The sequence below is a fragment of the Rattus rattus genome, chromosome X, assembly GCF_011064425.1.
Source record: "Rattus rattus isolate New Zealand chromosome X, Rrattus_CSIRO_v1, whole genome shotgun sequence".
Taxonomy (NCBI): domain Eukaryota; kingdom Metazoa; phylum Chordata; class Mammalia; order Rodentia; family Muridae; genus Rattus; species Rattus rattus.
The window spans coordinates 121,736,124-121,761,667 of NC_046172.1; the positions used below are offsets into that span (position 1 = coordinate 121,736,124).

The window sequence follows — 25,544 nt, forward strand, 5'->3', positions numbered from 1 at the left end:
CATACCCTGACATAACCCCTAGAAGATCCAGAAGAGACCCTTTATTGTCCATCTTCTTCTTTCACTAGTTCTTCAAGATACCTGCAAAGATACCCTAGATGTTTAATTTAGGGAATGGTCTCATCAAAACACAAAAAAGTAGAAAACATGCATATATATGTATATATGCATGTGTATACATATACATACACATATATCTTGAAAATGTTCTGCTATTTTTAAAAATCCATTCAAAAATCATAAATATGATTGTGGAGTGATGGGATGGAGTAACCTACAGAAATAGAAAGCAGATTCATAAAAGAGAGATAGAAAGTTTGTGGGTCAATGGATAAAACATTTGCTGCACAAGCATGAGGGTTTGAATTCAGATCCCTAGCACTTCTATAAAAAGCAGAAGCCAAGTACTGCAGTACACACTTGGAATTCAAGCACTCAAAGGTAGAAGAACTGATGATACTTGCTGGCGAGCTAGACTACCTGAACTGAACAGTTCCTGCTTCAGTGAGACTATATCTCAAAAACTGAGGTGGAGAGCGGTAAACAAAGACAAGTGATCTCAACCTCTGGTCTCCATATCTATATGCAAAGGAACATGCACACATATCCACATGTACACACATTCATATACTATACACCATAAAAAAAGTTTAAAAAATAATAGTTCAAGATTGAGAAGATGAATATTAGGGATTTTCTAGTCAATGTTTTAAATGAAAATATTGTAAAATTAACTGCAAATGTATTAAAGTCTGTGGAAGTTTGCATATGAGCAAACAATTATACAGTGGTAGTTTTAACTTCATAAAGCTTAAAAATGTCAAATGGTAAATGAGTTGATTGAGATATAGTACTTGACATTATTGAAATAAAAATTGTGTGGTAGGATATACACTATAAATCAAATAAAACGACATGATTTAGACACAAAGAAAATATTTATAATGCATGTACCTAACAAGGGCATGTTGATGGAAGAGGAGAAAAAGAATATTTAATAATAAAACTAAACGATCTAAATGTGGAACAGGCCTATTAAATAATGCTCAATTATATTCAAATTCAGAAAAATGAAAATTAATACAATAAATAAGACCATTGGATTGACAATGCTTAACAATACCAAGAGCTGTAAGCATGTAGAAATAGTAATTTTTAGAGCAATACTGCTAGAGTTATACAGTAATAATCACAAGGAGAGTTACTCTGTGAAGATCTAATAAGTTTCAAAAATATATAATACCCCATTACAATCTAATAATTTAACTCCTGTAAAATTTCTCATATAGTTTACAAGATATAGAGCAACATAGTATTATTAGTAACTGTGTAAAAATGAAACAAGCTTTCATTAATAGAAAAATGGTTAAATGGAACATGGTCTGCTCAATGAGACAATAAACAGAAATACAACAGTTAGAGGAACATATATCATATTAATAATGCTAAGTATATAACACTGCACAAGAATTACAAGTTGTGAAGGGCATAAAAAGCTTAATGGCAATCATGTACAGATATAAAGTATGCAAATTATACTATTTGATATTTATGGATTCATTAGTCAGGGTGGCCTAGGTTGTGGTGGTAAAACCAAGGACAGCAAAATATCTCAGAAGTTATAAGCAGAAAAATATCATTCCCTTCTGTGCTGCATAGCAAGTGTGAGCTCATAACAAGCTATTTACCCAAATCATCTTTTGTTTTATAGGGGGGAGGGCATGTCAGGAAGTGACTATCTGTAAACCTGTAGGTTTCAATCAGTCCTGGAAATATAGCTTTTGACAATACCAGATAAAGAGCTAAAGAAATTTGTCCTAAAATGGTATGTACCACCCTCAATATTAATTTAATGACTAGACATAATTAAATATTTTCACTCAAACACAAGAAAGCCAGAATATTTCTATATAGTCAGAACTCTTCGAGCTAAAAATTATTTTTTGAAAAAAATTAACTAGCAATGCTAATATCGACACACCTAGTTCAGACTGTTGCCTAGTAGCAAGAAAAATTAAAAACCCTGAATAACTGGTGGAAAAGTGAGGTTCCATACTGTTTATTATAAGGTTGTGTGAAACTAAATGAAGCATAGTAAGATATTAGTATGTTACAAAGTATGGTATGTATATAGCTGCTTGTTTTACTATACTATATAACTGTATTATTGTAGGACTACTTAGCAACCTTAATATATAAGAAGAAAACTTTAAATTAATAGTAATATATATTTAGGAAGAAAGCTAAAATATTTTTTTCTTTTGTTTTTTTTTTTGGAGCTGGGGATCGAACCCAGGGCCTTGTGTTTGCTAGGCAAGCGCTCTACCACTGAGCTAAATCCCCAACCCCAGAAAGCTAAAATATTACGAGTGAAAAAGACAAATTAACCATAATAAAGATATTACTGGAAAGTTAAAAATACATTGATTTTATAGTTATTGTTTCCTTTTGTTTGTCTCTCAGAGGTAGAAGATAAATCTCCATTGCTGAAGACAATGCACTTCAGTCATAAGGCTCAGAGGCCCACAATCTGTAACTGGCCTGAATGCCTTCTCCCTGAGGACTAGCCTTTGTTATAGCAGTAGGCACTATGCAAGATTCCAAAGTGAGAAAGCAACCAACAGTCCTATCCAGATATGCCACAATGACTCTAAGAATTTAGTTGTTGCACACATACATGGTGGTAACCTACAACTCTCTAAATAGATGTATTTCCTAGTCACCTAGAAGGAAATCATGTTTTAGACAATTACCCAAAGCAAATGAAGTCATGAATCTTAGAGAAGAACCTACAACCACCACTTTATTAAAACAACATATTTCCTAGACGCACTTGAAATAATAGTTCTTATTCCCACATATAAGTTTATTCTGCACCCTCATCAAGTAAACTTAGTTCTGTAACAGACAGAGACCAGTGGAAAGTGCACAACCAATTAAACTCACAGTTCTGGATTTCAGTCCGAGTGGACATATCTGCAAAATATATCCTACAACTTCCGATCAGGAAACACTGCAGAAGATAGAGTACAAAGACTGTAATAGTCAAAGAATCAGAGGACTTGCTGTGAGATTATGTCTCCTAGTAGTGTTAGAAGCTATATTGGTAAAGCATCATCAGCAAGACTGCCTAAGCAAAATCTAAACAAGGTCAACAATAGACATGTCAGAACAAGCAAGGGGAAGCCCATGAGGCTTCAACCATATACAAAGAACTACAGGCAACAAAGGAATGTTAAAACTGAGAGAAATAGTCTTCCCCATGGAAGAGTACATCGATTTCTATCCAATACAAATGGTCAGTGCTGAAAATGTGATTATGAATAATAGTATACATAGCAAGCATGTTAAATTTAAGAAACTATATGTATATACATATATGTATATAACAACAGTTAGTAAAAAAAGAGGGCATGAATTTGTAAAGAAAGGAAGGGTATATGGGAGGGTTTGAAGTGAAGAGGGAAGTGATTTCATTATAATTTTAAAAATGAAAGATATAAATTTATATGACAAGATATGACAAGAACAGTTAATTTTGTACAAAAATGTCAAATTTTCCAAATTATTTTAAGAGCCAGAAAGTCAAAATCAACTAGTAATCTTAATACAAATTTACAAAGATATCTATGAGCTATATTTCCTTTGTCATCAAGTTATCAAAAGTAGATGGTTCCAGAGAAAAATTTTCCATAATTTCAAAACTGGATAATATGACTGTCATTTACTCACTGTCTTTACAAGACACGTACTTTATTTGGATATCTTGAACTTCTCTTTATATTCTCCCTTCCTGACTCCATCTCTTTCTCCTCTTCCTCCTCCTCTCAATTTCTCTGCACAGAAGATTGCTTTGTCTCTAACTTGATCAATAATGATTAGACATATTGAACTATTTACTAACACAGAATGATAAAACTTTTACAACTACTTCATTAATGTAGTATAGTATTAATGCCTACACTGAATTTAGAAGAGACAGCAAAATATGAAGAAAATTTGTAAGAATATATTAATTTTTAATAAAAACCTTAAAGGAATATTTGTGAATATAATCTAATTGAGAATCAATAATATATTACATGATTGAAAAGCATTCTAGAAATTCAATAGTTCAATAACTGTAATAAAGCATATCATGAATACAACTCATTATATTATATATGATCATTAATAGATCCCAATTAAAAAGTAAGTTTATAAAATTCAACTTAATTAAAAATGAGATTTCTTAATAAGTACATGACTCAAATTAAAACCTTATGTTTACAAAAGAAAGGAGGACCTTAGAGGAAAAGGATGGTCCATAGGAGAGAAAAAGGAATCAGGAATAGAGAAGGACCATCAAAAAGGATCTGTTCATAACAGCCAGAAATTAGAAACATCTTAGATGTCTATCAACAGATGAATGAATAGTGAAAATGTGGTCAATTTGTACAATAAAATATTATGCAGATGTTGAAAATGAAATCATAAAATTTGCAAGTAAATTGATGGAGGTAGGAAAAGTTCATCTTAAATGAGGTTAGATATATATAGTGTTTATTCTTTGATATGTGGTTATTACCTTTTAAGACTTTGGTAGGCCTACTATGATACATATAACTACAGATATTAGGTATGGTGTAAAAGTCTAGGTGAAGGGGAATGTCTTCCAAGGAAGAGGAAGCAATATATAACTATGGGGAGACTGAGAGAAGACGGAAATGGAGATATTAAATGGGGAGAGGCAGAGAAGAAGAGGGTAAGTGTGATTATGGGGCATGACAATTAACACTGAAGTCCATTAGAGGAGTCAAATGGATCCCCATTATAGAAGCTTCTTAAAACTTACATATCTATGAAAGAAATCTGAATGGAGTCATCGAATAACTAGGAAGACAAAGCCCCAACTAGATACCTCTCATCACCAAATGAAACCTCAAGTGCCATGGATAAGTTAAATCTAATTGATTTTTTTTTTTTTTGGCAAAAAGAGCCCCATGGAAATCATCAAATAACCCAGGCTCTTGGCAAGTCCATTAGTTGCTCTATACAAACTTATAGTATGCTGAAGACAACATTTACATAGCTCATTGTACAAGACAAAGTCCAGATAATGCCTAATTAAAGCTGTCACCCCTATTGACTAGTGTTCATGGTACTAGAAGGTACTTTGAACACTATCAAAATAGAAAGGTAACTATCAACATACTTACAAACAATGTGATCAACAGAGGTGACCTGGCTACATGATATGCTGGTCTAATAGTGACACAAACAAAAATATTAACTAAACTCTTTGACTGGGTTTAAGGTCTACCCATGAGATGTGAACCAATCCCTGATATTGTTGAGGAGGACAAGAATCCAAGACCATAGGTCATTGGCCTAAAGAAAAACTAAATACTATTTTCTACTAAAGGAACATAGCAACAAAAATGACTTATAATGACCTTCTGCTAGCCCTGTGGATCAGTTTCTTTCTCAGCCATCATAATAAAAGCTTTCTTTTGTAGTAGATAGGCGTCTAATACGGAGATGAATAACTGGACAGTGTACAGAGTGACGGATTTTAGAACACCCATTTCTAAAGGATGTCTTTATCAAATCCTTCCCCTGCGCTAGAGTTCATATAGTTATGCAAAAGAGGAGGCAGAAAGATTGTAGGAGCCAAAGGAGATGGATGACACTAAGGCAACAGTATCTTACAGACACAAGAGTACTGATAAGCATATGAACTCATAGAGACTGTGGGAGCATGTACAGAGTGTACATACGCCCAAGTCAGCTGGGGTGTCAGAACTAAGAAGGGGAAGTCAACACATGCACACAACCCTAACTCAAAAGGTATTGCCAATTGGCATCTGTTTCCAAAGGGAAAAAATTTGTTTTCTCCAATAGAGTATTAATAGGTATATTAACCATACTTCAGGTTAGGCCCCATGGCCAGAAAGAGATGCCAACACAAGACAAACTCAATGGTCTTTTTGTAGATTGTTTTATCTTAGATTGCTTTGTTTAGGGATTGTTTACTAGTCTTTTGCCTATATATTGTGGTTTTCAAATTTGAGTTTTTATGCATGTATGTGTTCACCAGTTCTAAAGAAAGAGAAAGAAGGTTTGGATTTATATGGGTTTGGAGAACATGGGAGGAGATAATGAAGGGTAAACCATGATTAGAGTACACATGTAAATTTTCAATGAAAAACAATTAAAAAACACAAACAACATTTATGTTTATCTAAAACAAAGGGAAGTCCTTGGGGGAGCAAGGAATAAAACCAACAATAAGAAGAGAGAAGAAATGTCAAGAGCAGAGAAGAGGAATAACAAAATCAGCAGTGCTTGAAATTGCCATCATGAATCCCATTACATTGCATGTGAAATTTTAAAGCAATAAAAATAAATTTAAAAAATTCATAATATATAAGTGATATATTAATAATTAAAATATTAATATTAATTTCATGAATAAAATTGTATGCCATTTTCCTCACTGTTGTAGGTATTTAGACAAAAGAACAAGAAAAAATTTTATGTATTTAATATGCAAGTTATTACAAAATTAATATACAATGATGAAAATCTTTTTTATATCAACAAAGTATAAAATGCAATGAAGAAGTCCATTTTAAGTAGGTAAAAATATGAATAAAATTCAAGGACTATATAAAATAAGTAATAAAGAGTCTTCTAAATGAGGTAACCTACTGAATAAAACTTTATTGATAGTGATTAACCACAAATGACCTGCATAAAAGTAGAACTCATAGAAATGTAATAATGGGAATATATCACTTTTCTTTGTGCTTTTAAAACCAAGCTTAAAACGAACTGTTGTTGTTTATATTTGTAATTTGAATTTAAAATGTCCCAAATAGTCTTGGGTATGTAGGGACTTTATTTCCAGTTTGTGGTGCTGTTTGGTGAAGTTTAGGAAATACATATTTTTGCTCGCGCAAGTGTGTCACTGGGGATGGAGTTTGAGATTGAAAGCCTCCTGTCTCTTCCATTTGGCTATCACTACTTGCATTTGAAAATGTGACCTTTAAGCTTTCTGCTCCAACCTTTATGCCTTCTGCTTGCGGCCATGCCTCCTCCCCGTGATGATCTCATGTCTCTGGAACCATAAGCCCAAATAAACTCTTTGTCCTGTAGGTTTCCAAGGTCATGGTGTTTAATCATAGTTACAGAAAAGTAAATACTAGATCCTTCAAATTCTTGAAAATTTTACTTAAAAACTAATAAGACACAAGGAAAGCTATTTCTAAGAATATAGGAATATGGTCTTTTAAAAATAAAATTTGACAAGAGCTAATTATTTCACTTTTTAACAGACAACTAATAAAGTAGGTTCTTTCGTAAGCTGTTTATTGGTTCTTCATGAATTTCACATCAGATACGCCAATTCCACTCATCTCACCCTCTGCTTTTACCCTCCCTTTTACTTCTCCACTCTTGCAACCTTCCCCTCAACTGAGAAGCCGTAGTGTCTCACAGTGAGACACAGTATACCATTTGGCCAAGCTGATTTGCTTTCAAGTATCCATTACAGTGAGTCATTCATCTGGTTTGAAGACTACAACTCTACTACTACATCAATACTGGATTCTCATTGCGACTTCTCTCAGATATCGTGTTGTTGTGCTGTGTTATGGAGATCCTGCACCTTTGGATCTGTAAGACCAAATACTCCAATACACACTCTAATAGTTCCTCAATAGGTTAGATGTTGGAGTTGTTAGCATTTCTTATAGGATCCACCCCATAGTTACCTGGTAACAGCCTGGTATGACTGACTCATGATAAAAGGTTTGTTTGGTCCCTGCTCATTCTCTTACTCTCTGCCTGTTGTTGTAAAAAATATAATAATAAAAAGGGTATAGTTGTCTTTTACCCCGCTTGGTTCCCACCGCGGTGTCCCAAGATATCTGCTAGATATCTTGGTGGAAACACATCCCAGCTGCACACTTTACCTCACTTAAACCCTACTCAAACCCTCACTTAAAAGAACACACAACACAATAATCTTTGACCCAATTGGTAAGATATAATTGCCCACTTAAACATACAAAGCCCAGTACTATCCATCCCTTGAGAACATTAATAACAACATGTAAATACACAGAGCAGAATCTTAACATCACCTGCCATCTTGTTCTGCCATGACTTCTCCCCTCTCTTCGTCTCTCCTGTCTCTGTTCTAGTCTCCTCCTCTTCCTTCAAAGATCTCTCCTTCCCATTTTTCCTTCTACTCCCAAGATAACCCTCCTTCTATCCTGTTCCTGCCCCTCACCTGTACTTTACAAATTAAATGGAGAGGTGGTTCTGGTGAAGTCACCTGATTCCTGAGTACAAGACTAGGCAGCTGTCCTTGGGGCAATGGAATTAGCATCAAAATACAGATAACTCTAGGGCAAACTACAACACTTACCCTCTTATCCTCTTACACATTTACTCTCTTACTCTTTTATTCTCTTACCTTCTCTGTTCCCTCTCTCCTTTTCCCCCTCCCACTCTTTCCATGTGTTCCTAGCAGCCCTCCCCGGATCTCTCGCTCTCTCTTGCTAGCTCTAGCTCTTCCTCTCACTCCCTTGCTCTCTCACTCTCTCTGCCTTTTCCTGTCTCTTATCCCTTCTCAACTCCCCTTCTCATGCCCTAAATAAACTCTATTTCATTCTATATCTGTCATATGGCTGGTATCACAGGGGGATGCCTCAGCATGGGCCCACAGAGGCACTCTGTTCCAAGTCACCATACTGTACCTCTACCAAATACATCCTGGCTCTTTCTAAAAAAAAAAAAAAAAAAAAAAAAAAAAAAAAAAAAAAAAAAAAACCACAGCATTGGTGTTGTGACTTGGATTTAGAAACTAGCTGCCACATGGACTTTGCAGCCATTGGATAGCTCCCTATACATATCCACCCAAACACCAGTGAATTGATAAGCTCCCTCCCCACACTGGATAGCATAAATGTCCCCTACTCCCAAGGAAGGCCTGTTGAGTTCGCAGCCACCCTTTGGCACCCTTGATGATGGAGGCATTCAATGTCATGACTGGCCTTCTCTATGAACCTTTGTTCTAGGACCTCTGTCCCAGGGTGATCCTCTCCCTCTCGCCCTTCACGAAGTGGCGCTCTCTCTCTCTCTCTATCTCTCTCTCTCTCTCTCTCTCTCTCTCTCTCTCTCTCTCTGCTGAAAAAAAAAATCCTAAGCTTTGGTAGACCATTCTCCCTCAGCCTCTGAGCCCCACAGCATGGTGGCTGGTCCCATAGCTCACATGGTGACCTGGTGCATGGGCTTGGTATCCGACCCCAACCTCCAGTCTGTGGTACTTTGAGACATCCCGAGTCTGTGGTACTTACTTTGAGACATCCTCAGTCTGTGGTACTTACTTTAGGACATCCTCAAGTTCGACACCAAGATGCAGATGGATACAAAAGCAAGGGGTTTATTTTCCGGCACTTTGGTGTTGACCCTCAATCATTACCTCAAGGCAAGTGACTAGAAGGCAACCCAGGTTATGTCAGAAAGGTTAGAGTTCAAACTTATGGGCTAAGCATATTGAACTTTAAATCTGTTGGCTAGCAAGCATGGACAGATCATGACATGCATTTGAACTCTACCTGGGACTTTCCAGAGGGTCAGTTGACTATCAGTCAGTACATTCTGAAAATTTTTTACTCAAGAATGTTCCGAACTGTGGTGAATGGAACTTGGCCTAGCTTTGACCAGAACGAGGGTGGGTGTAAGGCTAGTGAAAGCCATTAGGATCCTTCACTGGCTTATCTAGCTACCACATTTGTTCATGGGACACTGGAACAGGACAAGTCAATAGCTTCTCTCCTACTTTCATCAAAAGGAAATGTCTTCTCTGCCATGCCTCCCAGTATAATTCACAGGTTAAATGTGGCCCCATTATCCACAAACAAATAGCTCTACATGGCCGCTTAAAAGTGCTTTTACAACTTGCCAGAGATCTGTAGGCTTTTCTCCTCCCCACCCCACTGTTCTCTTCCTGTTTTGTTTCTTTGCTCTTACTCTTGGTTTCCCACCCCATTTGTCTTACATTCTGTGGTCTCCCTCCCTGCCTGGTACTCTGCTTTGCTGATCCCCCACAGGTGCTTCTGCATTCCTGTGGCCACCACTGCCAGTCCCTGCCCACTCAGCCCTATGGTCCTGCTGCCAGTGTTCCTCAGTGCTAGTGGAGTGCCCTGAACATACTTGCTCTCCCACCTGTGCAGAATGTAAGGAGATGGAGAGAACGCTGCTCCAGGCACTGCTCTCTGTCCTGACCCCCTTGCCTACCACCAAGCCAAGCCACACCCCTCATACTGCACTGCTTAGATTTGTCTCTATGTTTGTCCTTGTCATGCTTCTGTTGTTCCATTCTAAGATACACAGCAACATTTCAACATCTCTATTCTAAGGTATAATGTGTGACTTTCCTCCAGGTGGAACTGTAGCTTCAGCACCATCTTAGCTAAGAGTGGTCATGTGCCTGGCTGCTGTTTCAGAGCCATCTTAACTAAGGACAGTCCCAGAACCATCCACCATCTTTGTTAAGGACATAGCCAGTTTGCTGCCTTTAGAGTACAGCCTGCCAAAGTCTTATCCAATTAAGATAAGGTTTTTGTTCTATCCTGCCTTGGTAAATAATGATTACTAAACAGTAAAAAGTTAAAGTTCACTGCCTAAATACATGCTTATCCTTGTTTTTGCTACTGTCATTAAGTCACTGTGTACTCGTTTTATTTGCTAGATACATTCTAAAACAAATAATTAAACAAACACAGGTCTTCTAACTTAGATGTACTTAATGGATATTGATTCTCAATCTTGTCAAAAATCTCCCAAATGAAATGTTAAATGTTTAAACTTATTATGACAGAAGGAGACTCCCAAATCCTGACAGTTTACTCTGCAAAGTCTCCAAAGAAGTTATGGGCACAGCAACAAGATTCTGCCTGGATTGTAGTATTGAGAAACACTGCTTCATTGCCTTGCCTGCTACCAGGGTGTGGACCACACTGTGGACAAACAGAAGATAGCCACAGAGTTAAATGTCTCATATTGCCTGAGTCAAGGTGGGTCATTTCTTTAATGTACTCACTCCACAGGATAAAGCTTTTTGTCTTCTGGACCTGAGAGCCAGACTGATTCTGCCCAAGTTGCACTTGAGACTACAGGGACCTGGAAAAACTGTTTAGGCAGTGGATTATAGACCAACTGCTCTCATTTTAATTAATTAATGACATTTAGATTTTAATTTACTCTTCACAGATTTCTGACTACTTTGACAGCTAAGCTAACTGTAGCTTGACAGCTAGAAAAGAGACCTAGCTCCTTACCCCAAGGTTATCCACCACTATATTAGCTTATTAGTCAACTTGTTAACTAGTTAAGACTACCAAATCTCTTATTAAAAAAACAGACAGGTTTGCCTTGCTCACAGACTTAATGATTAAGAATACACAAATTCAGCTTTCACAGATATAATATTGTGCTATTTCCTTATCTAAACTCAGTTTCCAGTAACTAAATGCTTTATATTTCCTCTCCTTGCTATGACACTGTTCTATCAATCAACAGAGTTCTTATAAATTAGCCTAACTCTAATAAAACACTCCACTATAAGATCCACTTTTATAATCACAAGTTCAGTTTCCCTTCATTGCCTTTTAACTATAAACTTAGTGTTTCTCATGCTAAATCTATTATACAGTTATCATAGCTTCAAATATAAGTTTCCTTTGGTTATCTTTTAAACTATAAACTTAAGGTATTTCTCATGCTAAACGATATGATCAACTATCATATTCACAAAGTCATCAAATTTCGAGTTTCCTTTAATTGTTTTTTAAATGTAATACAGTCTCATAGATAGAAGGAAAAAGCCCTTCTTTCTCCTTCTGCTCCACAAAAGGCTTTTGTCTTCCCTAAGCTCACCTTATAAAGACTGTTTATGTTGTTAACAAATTTATCTCTTTTGTAGACTTATAAGCTACAGGAAACCCACTCAGTTCTATACCTCTCATGGACCAAATAAGCTTCGACATAAGTACACCTGCCAATCTATAGTCTAAGTTCCCACTTGCTACCTATGCCAGAGGATGGCATTCCTCTCCTGTGCTCTGGAATTGAGATTCCTTTCACCCCCAGTCACCAAGACCCAAGGGTTTCAAATGTAATTTCAAATGTCCCTAAGAAAAAAATTCTCCCAAATGCACTTAACTTTATTCTGTACCTCTGATATGTATGCGTGTGTTTCAGCATCTTGTCAAGTCCAGGCACTTACTCAAAATCTACATCTAGGAAAGATCCAGAAAAGCAACCCTCAGATGCTTCAATCTCCTCTAACAGACACAGACACTTCTACTGGTCATTGCTCATTCTTACCCACAGATGGTTCCACAGACTCCAGGCAGCAAGGAATCAGCCAATTTTCCTAAAACTGGACCAACATTCCCATACCCATTTTCTTAGGTTTCCCAGACACATGTCACCCGAAAGTCAGCAGGAGTAGTTAAGAACAGCTCTATTCTTGCTTAACTATCACTTCTGTTTAGCTTTTCATTTTTAACTAAAGCAAAATGGAGGAATGTCAACATTCCTTCTGGACCCATGCCACAGTAACAGCCAGGTGTGCCTGACTCACTACAAAAGGGGCTGTTTGCCCCCTCCTCATTCTCTTACCCTCTCAGCTTTACCTGAAGATCCTCCTTTGGAGCAGATATTTCTTTAGTGCTTCATCAACAAACTGTTAAAATAACAGCAACATCAAACTGTATGAGATGTAGAAAGACACTTAAAAGCAAATTGAAGCCTACCAATAGGTCACCAATGACCATGAACCATCAAAGGTTTTATCTTTTCATAAAAGTCCATGCGACTTTTCCTAAATCAAAGCATATTAGATAGAAAATTCTTGTATCCAATGAGGCTATAATAAATTAAAAGCAAAAGTCAATAATAAGGGAAATTAAAGGAATTATACAATTACATGGAGAATTAAATATGCACTAAGGATATCAGAGAAGAAATTTTAAAATCCCCTTGGAATAAATTTCAAAAATAGTAAGTGGATGTGAAAAGGGCAGGAGATGGAAAAAGCAAGTTTAAATACAGAAATAGGAGTAGAGAAGGATATTGTGGGAAGAAAGTAAAAGGAAAAATGATAAAGGATAAATAAATAAAAGACAAGTGTATGAAGGGTAATAGAACAACAAATTAATATGAAAATTATTGCAAAGAGAAAAACATTGAAAAACACAAGGGACATAAACCAAAAAGAACAATAAAGAAAAAGAAAGTAAGTTCACTGAAGAATGACTAAAGGTGTAACTCAAATTAAATTTGCTTTTATCCTTTTATTATCAAACAGAATGAGGAATGTAACAATATTTTTAAGTTAATAAGGCTCTCTGGAGGTGTTTCTGAAATGTGTTGGGACACTGAAAACCAGCCGAAGCAATAGCTGGAAAATCTGTCTTTGTAACTCCATGATCTGATACTGTGTGTGTGTGTGTGTGTGTGTGTGTGTGTGTGTGTGTGTGTGTGTGTGTGTGTGGAGTATTCCAAAGCTTCCCTGTTTTCAGACTCAAGAGCAGTGACTGGCTAGTAGGTTGGTTGCAGGCTCAATGCCACCCAGTTTAGTATTAGTCTCGGTGGAGACCTGCTTCCTTAAACCAAGAATATGGTTCCTTTCCCTAATCAAGCTACTTCTGCACAGAGTCTTCTGGGCCATTTTACAAGATTGCTAGTGTTTGTATCCACAGATCCCTCCCTGGGCTGTCTCTTAGCCTAGGGCTGTGGCAGATTAGATGGAGTCTTGCTAGCTGACTAAAGCTGCTACTCCTGGAGCTGAGGTTAGGTCAGTTCCCAAAGATGAGTCATCTTTCAAGATAGCATCCTGTCTCTTATCTCAGAGTTACAGAAAGTGATATAATGGAATTTCTCTCTACTTCTGGTCAGCCTGTAGACTATTACTTTCTTATTGAATCTTGCACCTGCTTTTGAATCTTGTAAAGACTATGGGATGGGCTGGAAGGTAGGAGTGAGTGCAAGATCCTTATCCTCAGGGCTGCATGCCTTATGTCTTGAGAAGTATTTGATGGGAAGCCAAGAATCTGGAGCTGTTCTCTGTGGTTTTTGTTTTCATGAGTCATCATCATTTTTCTACACACACTTCATATATACTAAAGAGGCTTTTTCATCTCTTTCTATAGAATATAGTTTTGCTTTTCATATTCTGATTCTTCTATTTTGTCAGGCCACATGGAGGCAGTTTGTAGTCCATCACATTTTCAATTGAGTCCTGTGACTATTTTACATTCGTTTATATGAGTTAATATCTTCTTTCTTTTCTTTTTTCCTTCCTTCCTTCCTTCCTTCCTTCCTTCCTCTCCTCTCTCTCTCTCTCTCTCTCTCTCTCCTCTCTGTTTTCTCTTGTTTTCTTTCTTTCTTTTCTTTTTTACACCCAGATTTTATTCCCTCCCTGTCCACATATCATAACTCCTCCCTGCCCTCCCCACTCTCCTCCCCATCTCCACAAGGATGTCCCCACCAACCAGAGCTCTATACTTCCTGGGGCCTCCAGTCTCCTGAGGGTTAGGTGCATCTTCTCTGACCTAACCCAGACCTGGGAATCCTCTGCTGTATATGTGTTGGAGGTCTCTTCTTAGCTGGTATATGCTGCCCAGTTGGTGATCCAGTGTCTAAGAGATCTCAGGGGGTCCAGGTCAATTGAGACTGCTGGTCCTCCTACAGGGTTGCCCTGTTCGTCAGTTTCCTCCAGCTTTTCCCTATTTCAAACAGAGGGGTCATTAGTGGTGTGCACATATCTTCATCTGACTCTATCAGCTGCTTGTTGGGTCCTTTGGAGAGCGGTCATGGTACGCTCCTTTTGGTGAATGCCCCATAGCTTCAGTAATGGTGTCAGGTCTTGGGGCCTCATCTTGAGCTGGATCCCACTTTGGGCCTGTTGCTGGACCTTCTTTTCCTCTGGTTCTTTTCCATTTCCACCCCCACATTTCTTTCAGTCAGGAAGAGTTATTATGGGTCAGAGCTTTGGCTGTGGAATAGGAAACCCATTCCTTACTCGATGTCCTGTCTTCCTGCTGGAGGTAGATTCAATAAGCTTCCTCTCCCCACTGTAGGGCCTTTCATCTAGACCCCTGCCTTTGAGTCCTGAGAGTCTCTCATTTCGCAGGTCTCTGGTACATTCTAGAGGGTAGTCCGAACCTCCTTCCTCCTGAGGTCGCCTGTTTCCATTCTTTCTGCTGGCCCTCAGAGCTTTAGTCTTTTTCCCCACCATTAGGGAACACCAGATCATGTTCCCCTCTCCTCCCACTCCCTTACCCTTTCCTCCCCCGTCCCCCCCTCCCTCCCCCGTTGTGGTTGCTTTCTTCTCCCTCCCAAATGGAACTGAGGTGCCCTCACTTGGGCCTTTTCAGCTTGTTGACCTTTTTTGAGTTCTGTCAACTGTATCTTGGGTATTCTCTGCTTTTTTGTGGCTAATATCCACTTATTAGTGAGAACATACTGTGCATGTCCTTTTGGGTCTGTGTTACCAATACATTATTTTGAGACGCAAAAATAAATAATCCTTAGGATAAATTTTCCTTGTAGTGGATCATCCATTATTTATGCTGGTGGCTAGAATTTGATAGTATTTCGTTGAGAATTTTTGTTTGTATTTGAGGGGTCACTTGGTGGCATGAGCAAGCTATCACCACTTCAGTGTTCTGAATTTCCTCAAACTCTTCTGAATTGTCTATTCTGTGTCTATTCCCACGTATTTTTACAGTTAAATCTTAGTTATAATTCTATGCTATCTTTGGGTGTTTTATTCACATTTTTTAAAATAGTCTTTAATCAGAAAAAGGATGAATGAGTGAATGAGTGCATGAAATTGCAGGAAACAACATGTACTGAATCCAAAAAAGGAAGTCAGAGCTCTACCTGGCCCTTTGCCTCCATGGCAGAAAATCAATATACTACCAATGATCCAATTACACAGCATTTCCATGGCATGAAGAGCATGGTGTTATTTTGCATGCTTCCTCCTCACACCTAAATATTTTCTCAATATGGGGATATTTTCAAAAGTGTGATCCATGGAGCTCCCCATCTTCCAAGTCACATATTTATGTTACTATTACAAGGAGCTGCACATGTTTTCAATATATGCTGAAGATGCCTATACCATGAGCCAGTGCCCCAGGTGATATCTGGTTCATTGCAATGACTGGTTGTTCTGGCTTGAGTCCTCTAGATTCTGCTACAATATCACCACTAGACTATCACTCACAGTGACTTTGCTTAGTTATCCCTTTGTTGGCTGTGTTGTCGAGATCCTGTAGTTTTGGATCTGTAGGACTGTCAATGCACTCAAGCAGTTCATCAATGAGGAAGGTATTGGGGTTGGCCAATTCAGAGTACTGAATCTGGGCCTGAGATCTGTCTGAGTTCGTCAGCCTGCAAACTTTCCTGCACTCATGCCCTCAGGATGGCTCACCAGCAGTTCCCACAACCAAAATATTTATTACACATTAAATGAAGGTATTTTCAAAATTAGCATGAAATTAGTACTTTACCACAAAGAAAAGAAATAAATTTTAATTTTAATATGACTGTATGCATTTGTATATGAATCTTACCCCCCCCCATAATCCCAAAAATTGTTTGGGCAGAAAACATTAAACAATTGTTAGCATATATTAGATAAGAGCAATAATCATAAAGACTTGAAACAACAGATATGAAAAACTATTTTAATTCTTTTATACTTGTAATTATGTCACGGATTTGTACAGACAGAACAATTGAACTAATTAGAGAGTTTAGACATGCATCTAATTAAATACTGCCATTAAGTTTATAATGAAAGCATCATTTTCAATCTTTGCTAAAAGAGAACTAATCAATAAATCATGTGGGAGGGTGGTTATCTTCTTGGAATGATAATGGTTATAATATGAAGCTCAACTAATATAAATTGCATTCAAATTACATTTCACATTTAGTTCTAAATTCTTTGAACCAATTCTTTCATTTTAAACACAAATCTGTGAGCAAAAAGTATGATTCTTCATTTTCACAGATGAAGAAACAGGATCCAAGAGGTTAAGTGATTTTCTCAAGGTCATTTGGCAATTAAGTAGTAGAGCCTGACCTCAGTACAAGTCTTTCTTACCAAAAAAGCCTAGCATTCACAGCTAAGCTTGATTACTACACTGCAATGACCTCAAATAAAATCCACATAAATTGCATATTAAATGCGAAAATTTAAATTGCCATCAAAGGACATGTATGCAAGTGATTTATTATCTTAATGTGGGTCACACTTTCCTAAGCTTTATAAGCATATCAACAAACTATAAGAATCAAAAAATACACAGACACAGATGTGAAGCTTCTTTTTAGCTAAAAATCAAATAACTGAAATTAAGAGATAATTGGGAAGGAAGGATTTGCAATAAATTTAAAGATAAATTTCTGTAGTATTCAAAGGGTGTTTTTGAATAAAACCTAAAACAATGAAAAACAGTGTTTTTAAGAATGGGGTGGTTGAATAATGCAAACCATCAGCTGAAAAATAACAATTTCAAATAGTTTGGAAAATGAAATATTGTTCCCCTTCACTTGTTATTAAATATGTAGATGAAAATGTTTTACTTTTCCCATGGCATTAATAACTAAAGGAAATGTTAGCGCTGATAAAAGAGCAAGGGGACTCCCAACTGATTTGAGAATATTTGTGTATGAATGAGAACACTAATTATACTAGGATTTTTTTTGCAGAGCAATTAGCTTTGTGCTTCAATTTTAAAAATCATTAACATATTCAATGAATATTTTCCTAAGGTGATAGCAAAATGGTTTTAGGCACAAATATTGTCACTATGGACTCATTGTCAATAGGAAGCATTTGGTTAAAGAAGAAGCAAAACAGCTAAATGATCCAGAAAAGTGTTTACTTGATTAAGATCTGCAAAGTTATGGAAGAGAATGTGCAAAATTTATGTAAATGTGGATGTGAAATGGCATAGAAAGTAGTTTACATTATACTAATATATTGGTGAATGAAAGCAAAATCATGACACTCTCTCTCTCTCTGTGTGTGTGTGTGTGTGTGTGTGTGTGTGTGTGTTTCTTAAATGACAGACAAGAATCATTGATAATTTTGGCTAGATGATGATACTTTTGTTCTGGCAGAGGTGCATAGTTTGCACATTAAATTGTAAAAACCATAATAGCATTCTTAGATGTCATTTTCTAGATACCTGTAGGACTTCCTCTATTCCCATTTCACCCCAGGTTCTGACACTGAAAAGTATCTCCAAAATTTGCCAAATGATCAGAGGTGGAAAAATATAATCATTAAAATACAGTGAGATTTATTCAGAGGTCCACATTGAGTATAAGATTGCACATGAATGTTTACATACATGTGCACATCTCAGTATATATTTATGCATATATAATATTTTACATGTCAAATTTATGAAATTTATCCATCCAATTTATGAAATAATCAAAGTATATGATGTTAAAAGACATCTGGGAGTACACAACCACACAGAGAAAGTCTGTCTCAGATAAACTAAACCAAAATGCAAGAGAACTAAGATAAAATTTGATGTTAATGCCTGATGTGGTGTCCTCCATCTGTAGCTTCAGCTCTCAACATGCCAACCCAAGAAGAATGCTGTGAACGTGAGGTTAACTCTGGCTCTAGAACTATACAGCAAGAATCATACAAGCCAAGTCATAACTATACAGCAAGACCTGGTCTCCACAGAAAAACATGAAGATAACATTAAACTTCATACAATATAACAGATTTGCACAAGAAGGGATAACTAGATAATAAAAATCATGAAAATGTCACAAGAAAGTAACACTGCTGATAAATAGGTAAACATATACAAAAATACAACTATTAGGAGTGAAGAACTGCTAAAATATAACTAAACCAAATTAGATGTATTCCACCAAGATGAATAACTATTGAAATTTATGATATTCGTCACTTTTCCTTCTTCAAGGCAAAATGTGCTTAAACTCATGCTGGGATTATCTCTGCATAATTCTACCCTGATGGACTGAATCAGAGCATTTTATAAACTCCCTGGAGAATTCACCATCTGCCTATGCCTGTGAATCCCTTCTACGAGGGAAGTTACTGAGCTAGTGATGTTGAAGGCATAACTGAATAAAAAGCAACAATGGAGATATCAAAATAGAATGTAAACATTTTAACACTTCTTGATTTAGAAGCCTGTAGTACAAACCTGCCTTGGAAGAAAGTATCATTGTGCTCTTGCTTCCTTATTTCCTCTTGTTTTCAAATACATTTATTTTTATTGAAAACTTTGGTAATATATTGGTACAAGGTTCATCTTGAATAATTCTAAGTGCCACTGACATGAAACAGTCAAAAGAAAAAAAGAGAAAGACAGAATAATTGTAGTTTATTGTCATTTATGGACCTGGGCAAACTGCACTTAGAGCTTAGAGTAGACATACTCAAAGTTAAATCATAAGCATATTGTTACAATATTAGGGTCATTTAGTCCCTACATCTTAGAATTTGAAAAAGAGAAGTCATTTACTAGGTAATAGTAGATATATATATATATATATACTTTTTTGGCACCAATTTTAAGAAAATTACTAAGTATGATCATATATCCATATCAGGACATTTATCTATTATCTATAGATGTATGCTTTCATTTTTAGCCTATGCTTCCTATTCCTTGTGACAAATCTCCTTGTAGTTTAAATCTCATTAAACATTTGTAAATTTTAAGAAAAATATATTTACTAACTTAAAATGTACTTCAATATAGGTTTTAATATATGTCAGGATTTTGTATATGTATGTTATAAATAATCCCTTTACATGTTAATGAGATTGTAATTGGACCAATAGACAAGAATGCAATCTGAAGTTTTACATAGTCTATTCATTTGAATTTTCTTTTCATATCATATTCATGTATAATGATTTGTTAAACAACTACTACATTTCTTAAAATGTTTCAATAAAAATTCAGTACATTCAGATCTCCAAATAAGCAATATTTTAAAATTTTTAATAAAGTTGACAAACTATATACCAGTAAGGAAATATTTTTTAGTCTACATATACATAAAAACTTTATGTAATGTACTGGTGCATCTTGGAAACAGCAGATTGTAATATATCCACACACACTTACACACACATTTTTTAGTAGACTAGAGTTTATCAAACAAGGTGTACTTTCAATGGCATGGTGAATTTATCCAATCATATATAAATGCATATGTTAATGATTCCAAGAAAGAAATAAAGATGTATGGATGGATGGATGGATGGATGGATGGATGGATAGGCAGATAATTCAAACTCTAAGCTGAAATACATAACTTCATTCCATTGAAGTATAATAAAGCTCTTCAAATCAACACACACAAAACGAAACCTGCTTCTCTAGAAATAATTCACAATCTACTTCTTACTTCTCTGTTGGTTTGTAGGCCTGCGTCAGCTCTGCCACGGGTACAGCTGCTAGGGGAGGCAGAATGTAAGGAGTTTGACTGTGCTTAGTTCACTCGGCTCTGGGTCAGGGGTGCTCGGCTGTAGGAAAGCACCAAGGCAAGGCTCTGGAGAAAGCACAGTCTGAGATGTGGGAAAGCCAGAGCCATCTCAGTGTTCCTCAGGCCTGAGGTGAGACCAGGGCCACGGAGTTCTCAGGCTTTTGGACATCCACGTGCAGCTAGGAGTCTCAGAAGAGCTGAGAACATATTTGGGCTCCCACAGGCTGCACCTACCCTGGGGCCCAGGGCAGGGGTGAGGAGCAACCCTGGCTGGTCTCAGCAGAGATAGTCCCTTGGCTTGGTGGGTAATAGGCTTAATGGCAGTTGTAGCTGGTAGTGCAGAGAGACCTTATATGGGAAACTAGACTGCAGCACTATGGGAGAAGGCCTTCTCCCTGTCTCCCCACAGTGGATCCGGAAGAAAAGAGACGATCCGTGGTTCCAAACTGTTTATTGTCATGGTAAAAAGTAGATGTGTAAAACCGTACCCTATTTCTCAGGGTGGCCCTAAGATTAAATAGCTTTTTCAAGGAGGAATGTCTGGGAAAGGAATCTTATTGGCAATGTCCTCTGGGCCTCTAGGTACATCATTAGTATGGAGATCTTTGTCTTGAGCCTATCTGACCACTGGTCACATCTTATTTCCTATTGTGTTGGTCTGGGATGATAGGGATGCCTCATCTACATGTGGAAGGGATTGGGACATTGCCCTTATGTGACTAATGGCCACAAATCTATGGGGGAAGGTTGGGCTGCGACTACATGACAGGGGTCTGGTGCTGGGAGCAGGCAAAGTTCCTACTGTCCTACTGTCCCTTCAAGGTCTCTGGGGCTTAAAGCCTTTAGCTCATCCAAGAACTAGGCTTCCTCTCATGGTCCACTGTCTCACACTTCTCTGTCTAAAATCCTTAAATTTGTATTTTATTGCGCGTTTTCTTCGAGGTATATTTCTTTCATTAACAGTCCTGTGAAATATAACTTGTTTAAGTTGTATAATCAGGGCCTAACAAATCCTTATTATCTACATGCCTATCATACTGTTCCTAATCACTATAACCTGCGATCTGCATTATTGAGTGAAACATCCTGGGTGGTTTGCCTGCCCTGGTGTTCATCGTCTATAGTCTTTCTCAACATTAAAACTTTGGGGATACTTTTAAATCTCACAAAAATCAACCTTAAATCATGTTTTATTTTCTCTAAAATCAGAATTGAAAGAATTCAAAATGCAAACTGCCATGATTCTATGTAAGTAATGTTTCAGCAAATACTCAAGCTCAGTTCTATTTTTAAAAGTATAAAAGTGTATATGTGTGTGGGTGGGAGGTGACACTTATGTGAATACATAGGTATCTATGCATATGCAATTAAACTATAAAATTTAATATTTTCCAATAAATTCTATGCTCTCATTTTATAAATCCCGGCACTTAGACTATACAGGCAGGCATCTCTCTATGAATTTGAGACTATTCTAGTCTTCAGAGAGCTCTAGGCATCGGGGTGGGGGGTGTGGGTGGAGAGGAATTAAAATGGAGGTGCACTATATGACGTTAACAACACTTATATCAGATACCACAGGATACCAACAGCAACAAAGACAGAATTAGTTTACTTCCTTTTGATTTGCTGAGCAATAAGGTCTTACATACTCTATTATAACACTGCAAGTCCAACTAACATAAGTCTCTACAGGGAAAAGCCTCTTGGCCCCTTCCATACTCCCCACTTGTGGAAATGCCTTTTGTAAATGACAAGTAGCTCACATCAAAACTAATTCTTTGTGAAATGTCAACATTGGGAAGTTTATAGCTAGCTTTTTGTAAATTGTTGAGAACTGTTAAGTTACAATGCCATCACAAAGAATACAATAGAAAAAATAAAGGAATGCATAAGACAACAAGTCTTATAGAAGAACAGCATGACCTATGGGAATTTATTTTAAATTTATGGAAAAAAGTTTAAGTGAAAATAAATTGGGTGAGAATAGAATGAAATATTAAATTTTATTTATAATATACCATTTCAAACATCAAAAAATGTTAATAATCTTTTTATGTGTTAAATCCTGTGTTACTTATTCCTAATAAATTCTTGATGCAACTATGAGCCTCACACTATAGAGGTTTTCTGCTTGATAACACTGAGATACAAAATGAAAAATTTGGTAATGTCATCAAAATTTATCTGATTTCAAAGTCTTGACTGTCATGGGGTGTGTTATAGCTGTCAGGAAACTGTATTTTCTCTTGTCTCTCTTTGATATCACATATCATCTGATTTTGATCCACTGTATGTTTTGTCCAGTGAACACTGAGCAGTGACAGTGGATGGATGGTTGATTTCTAAGATGTGTCCTTAAATCTTGTATCTTGCTTGTTTTATTTCTCTATGATATATATGTGATTATATATATTCATTCTATATTCATTAATATTGACAATTATATTTTAATTTCTTGGAATACTTGGATCCCGTAAAAACTAAATGTATTAAATTTATAGACAGTTGTGAGGAACAACACTCAAAATTGTATCAAGAAATATTAAACCATTATTTTATCACAATCTACCTCCAAGCATTTGCATCATCTTAATGCATAGTGAATAACACATCTTATTACTGTTGTCTTGTTAACTGGCAATTTGTCTTTTTTGAAATTTATTTATTATATATAAGTACACTGTAGCTGTCTTCAGACAGACCAGAAGAGGGCATCTGATCTCATTTATGATGGTTGTGAGCCACCATGTGGTTGCTGGGATTTGAACTCAGGACCTCTGGAAAAGCAGTCAGTGAGCCTTCTCTCAAGCCAAGCAATTTGTCTTTAACAAATGGTATGAAGTAATGTTTGCCTGTATAAAGCTGATAAATCCTAGTATTCAGTAGATCATCCAAATGCTGCATATCACCATTACTATAACACGGATGTCATCTGTAAAAGCACTGCTATATATCAGTAATATATGCCTATTACACTAATGTGTAGTGTAGATATTTTGCAAATGTGAAGCATTACACTTTTCTCTTTAATTGACACATAATATCAATAAATACCTAAGCGATACAATGTTATATTTCAATAAATTTACAAAATATCGGTGACTTAATTTACAAATTATATGACTAGCAGTAGATTGACAGGAATGACCTCCTAATGATTCATAGCTCTCTGAGAAAATAAAACTAACTGGTTTTGGCCTGTGCCTGGAACTGAAAGCCTGTCTCCAGGAACACTGACATACTTAAGAGCAAAGTACTCTGTACCCAGATCGTGTGGGGAGAGAGGGGAACTCTCAGAAGTGTGGACAATCCTGAGACTGCAGGGGAGACCACCACTTCTGCTCACATTCCTAGCCTAAAAGGAACCCTCTTAGAGCACTCAGGACAGAAGAACCTAGGAGCAATGTGAAACAGGATCCTTCCAGTTTCTGTCAGTAGCTGTAGCTGAAAGCTCACATCCAGGAGCACTGACATATCTGAGAGCAGAAGTAGGACCACCATTTCCGCTCCACGGGACCTACCCGGAGCCCTCAGGACACAGGAACTGAGGAGCAGTGTGGGACATGATACTTCTGGTTTCGGCCTGCATCCAAAGCTGACCAGGTGCCACAGCTCTTCGTAACCAGATCCCATTGAGAGAGAGCTGGATTCTCAGAAGTGCAGACAATCCTGAGAGCACAGTTGAGAACACCACTTTTGCTCACATTCCTGGGAGGAAACCAATTGGAGCCCTCTGAATACAGGAACTGAGGAGCAGTCTGGAACAGGATCCTTCTGGGTCCCACCTGCACCCTGAGCTGACCTTGTGACACAGCTTTCTGTACCCAGATCCCTCTGGGAGAAAGCTAGTCTCCACAAGTATTGACACACAGGCTTACAGAAGGATCAAGCTACTGTCAGAGACAGCAAAACCAGCTAACATGAGACATAAGCAGAAGTCCAGAGGAAAGTACAGGAAACTAAGCAACAGAAACCAAGACAACTTTGCATCATCAGAGCTCAGTTCTCCCACCAAAGCAAATACTGGATATCCCAACACACACAAAAAGCAAGATTTTGCATTTCATGATGATGATAAAGGACCTTAAAAAGGACATAAATAACTCCATTAAAGAAATACAGTACAACACAGGTAAACAAGTAGAAGCCCTTAAAAAGGAAACACAAAAATCCCTTAGTTATAGGAAAACACAACCAAACAGGTGAAAGAATTGAAGAAAAACATCCAGGATCTAAAACTGGAAATAGCAGCAATAAAGAAATCACAAAAGGAGACAACCTTGGAGATAAAAAACCTAGGAGAGAGATCAGGAGTCATAAACTCGAGCATCACCAACAGAATATAAGAGATAGAGGAGAGAATCTCAGGAGCAGAAGATACCATAGAAAACATTGACACAACAGTCAAAGAAAATGCAAAATGCAAAATGCTCCTAGCCCAAAACATCCAGGAAATTCTGAATACAATGAGAAGATCAAACCGAAGGATAATAGGTATAGAAGAGAGTGAAGACTCCCAACTTAAAGGGCCAGTAAATATCTTCAGCAAAATTATAGAAGAAAACTTCCCTAGCCTAAAGAAAGAGATGTCCATAAACATATAAGAAGCCTACAGAACCCCAAATAGATTGGACCAGAAAAGAAATTCTTCCCATCACATAATAGTCAAAACACCAAATGCACAAAACATATAAAGAATATTAAAAGAAGTAAGGGAAAAAGGGTCAAGTAATATATAAAGGCAGACCTATCTGAATTATACCAGACTTCTCAACAGAGATTCTAAAAGCCAGAAAATCTTGGGCAGATGTACAGCTAAGAGACACAAATGCCAGCCCAGGTTACTACATCCAGCAAAACTTTCAATTTACATAGATGGAGAAACAAGATATTTCATGACAAAACCAAATTTACACAATATCTTTACACAAATCCAGTGCTACAAACATAATAGATGGAAAAACTCC

The 25,544-nt window shown here is 37.0% G+C and overlaps 1 pseudogene; it reads right to left on the reverse strand.

The window, feature by feature from the left end:
- The window catches only part of LOC116888191, a 169,293-nt pseudogene that overhangs the window by 108,629 nt on the left and 35,120 nt on the right, over positions 1-25,544 (reverse strand).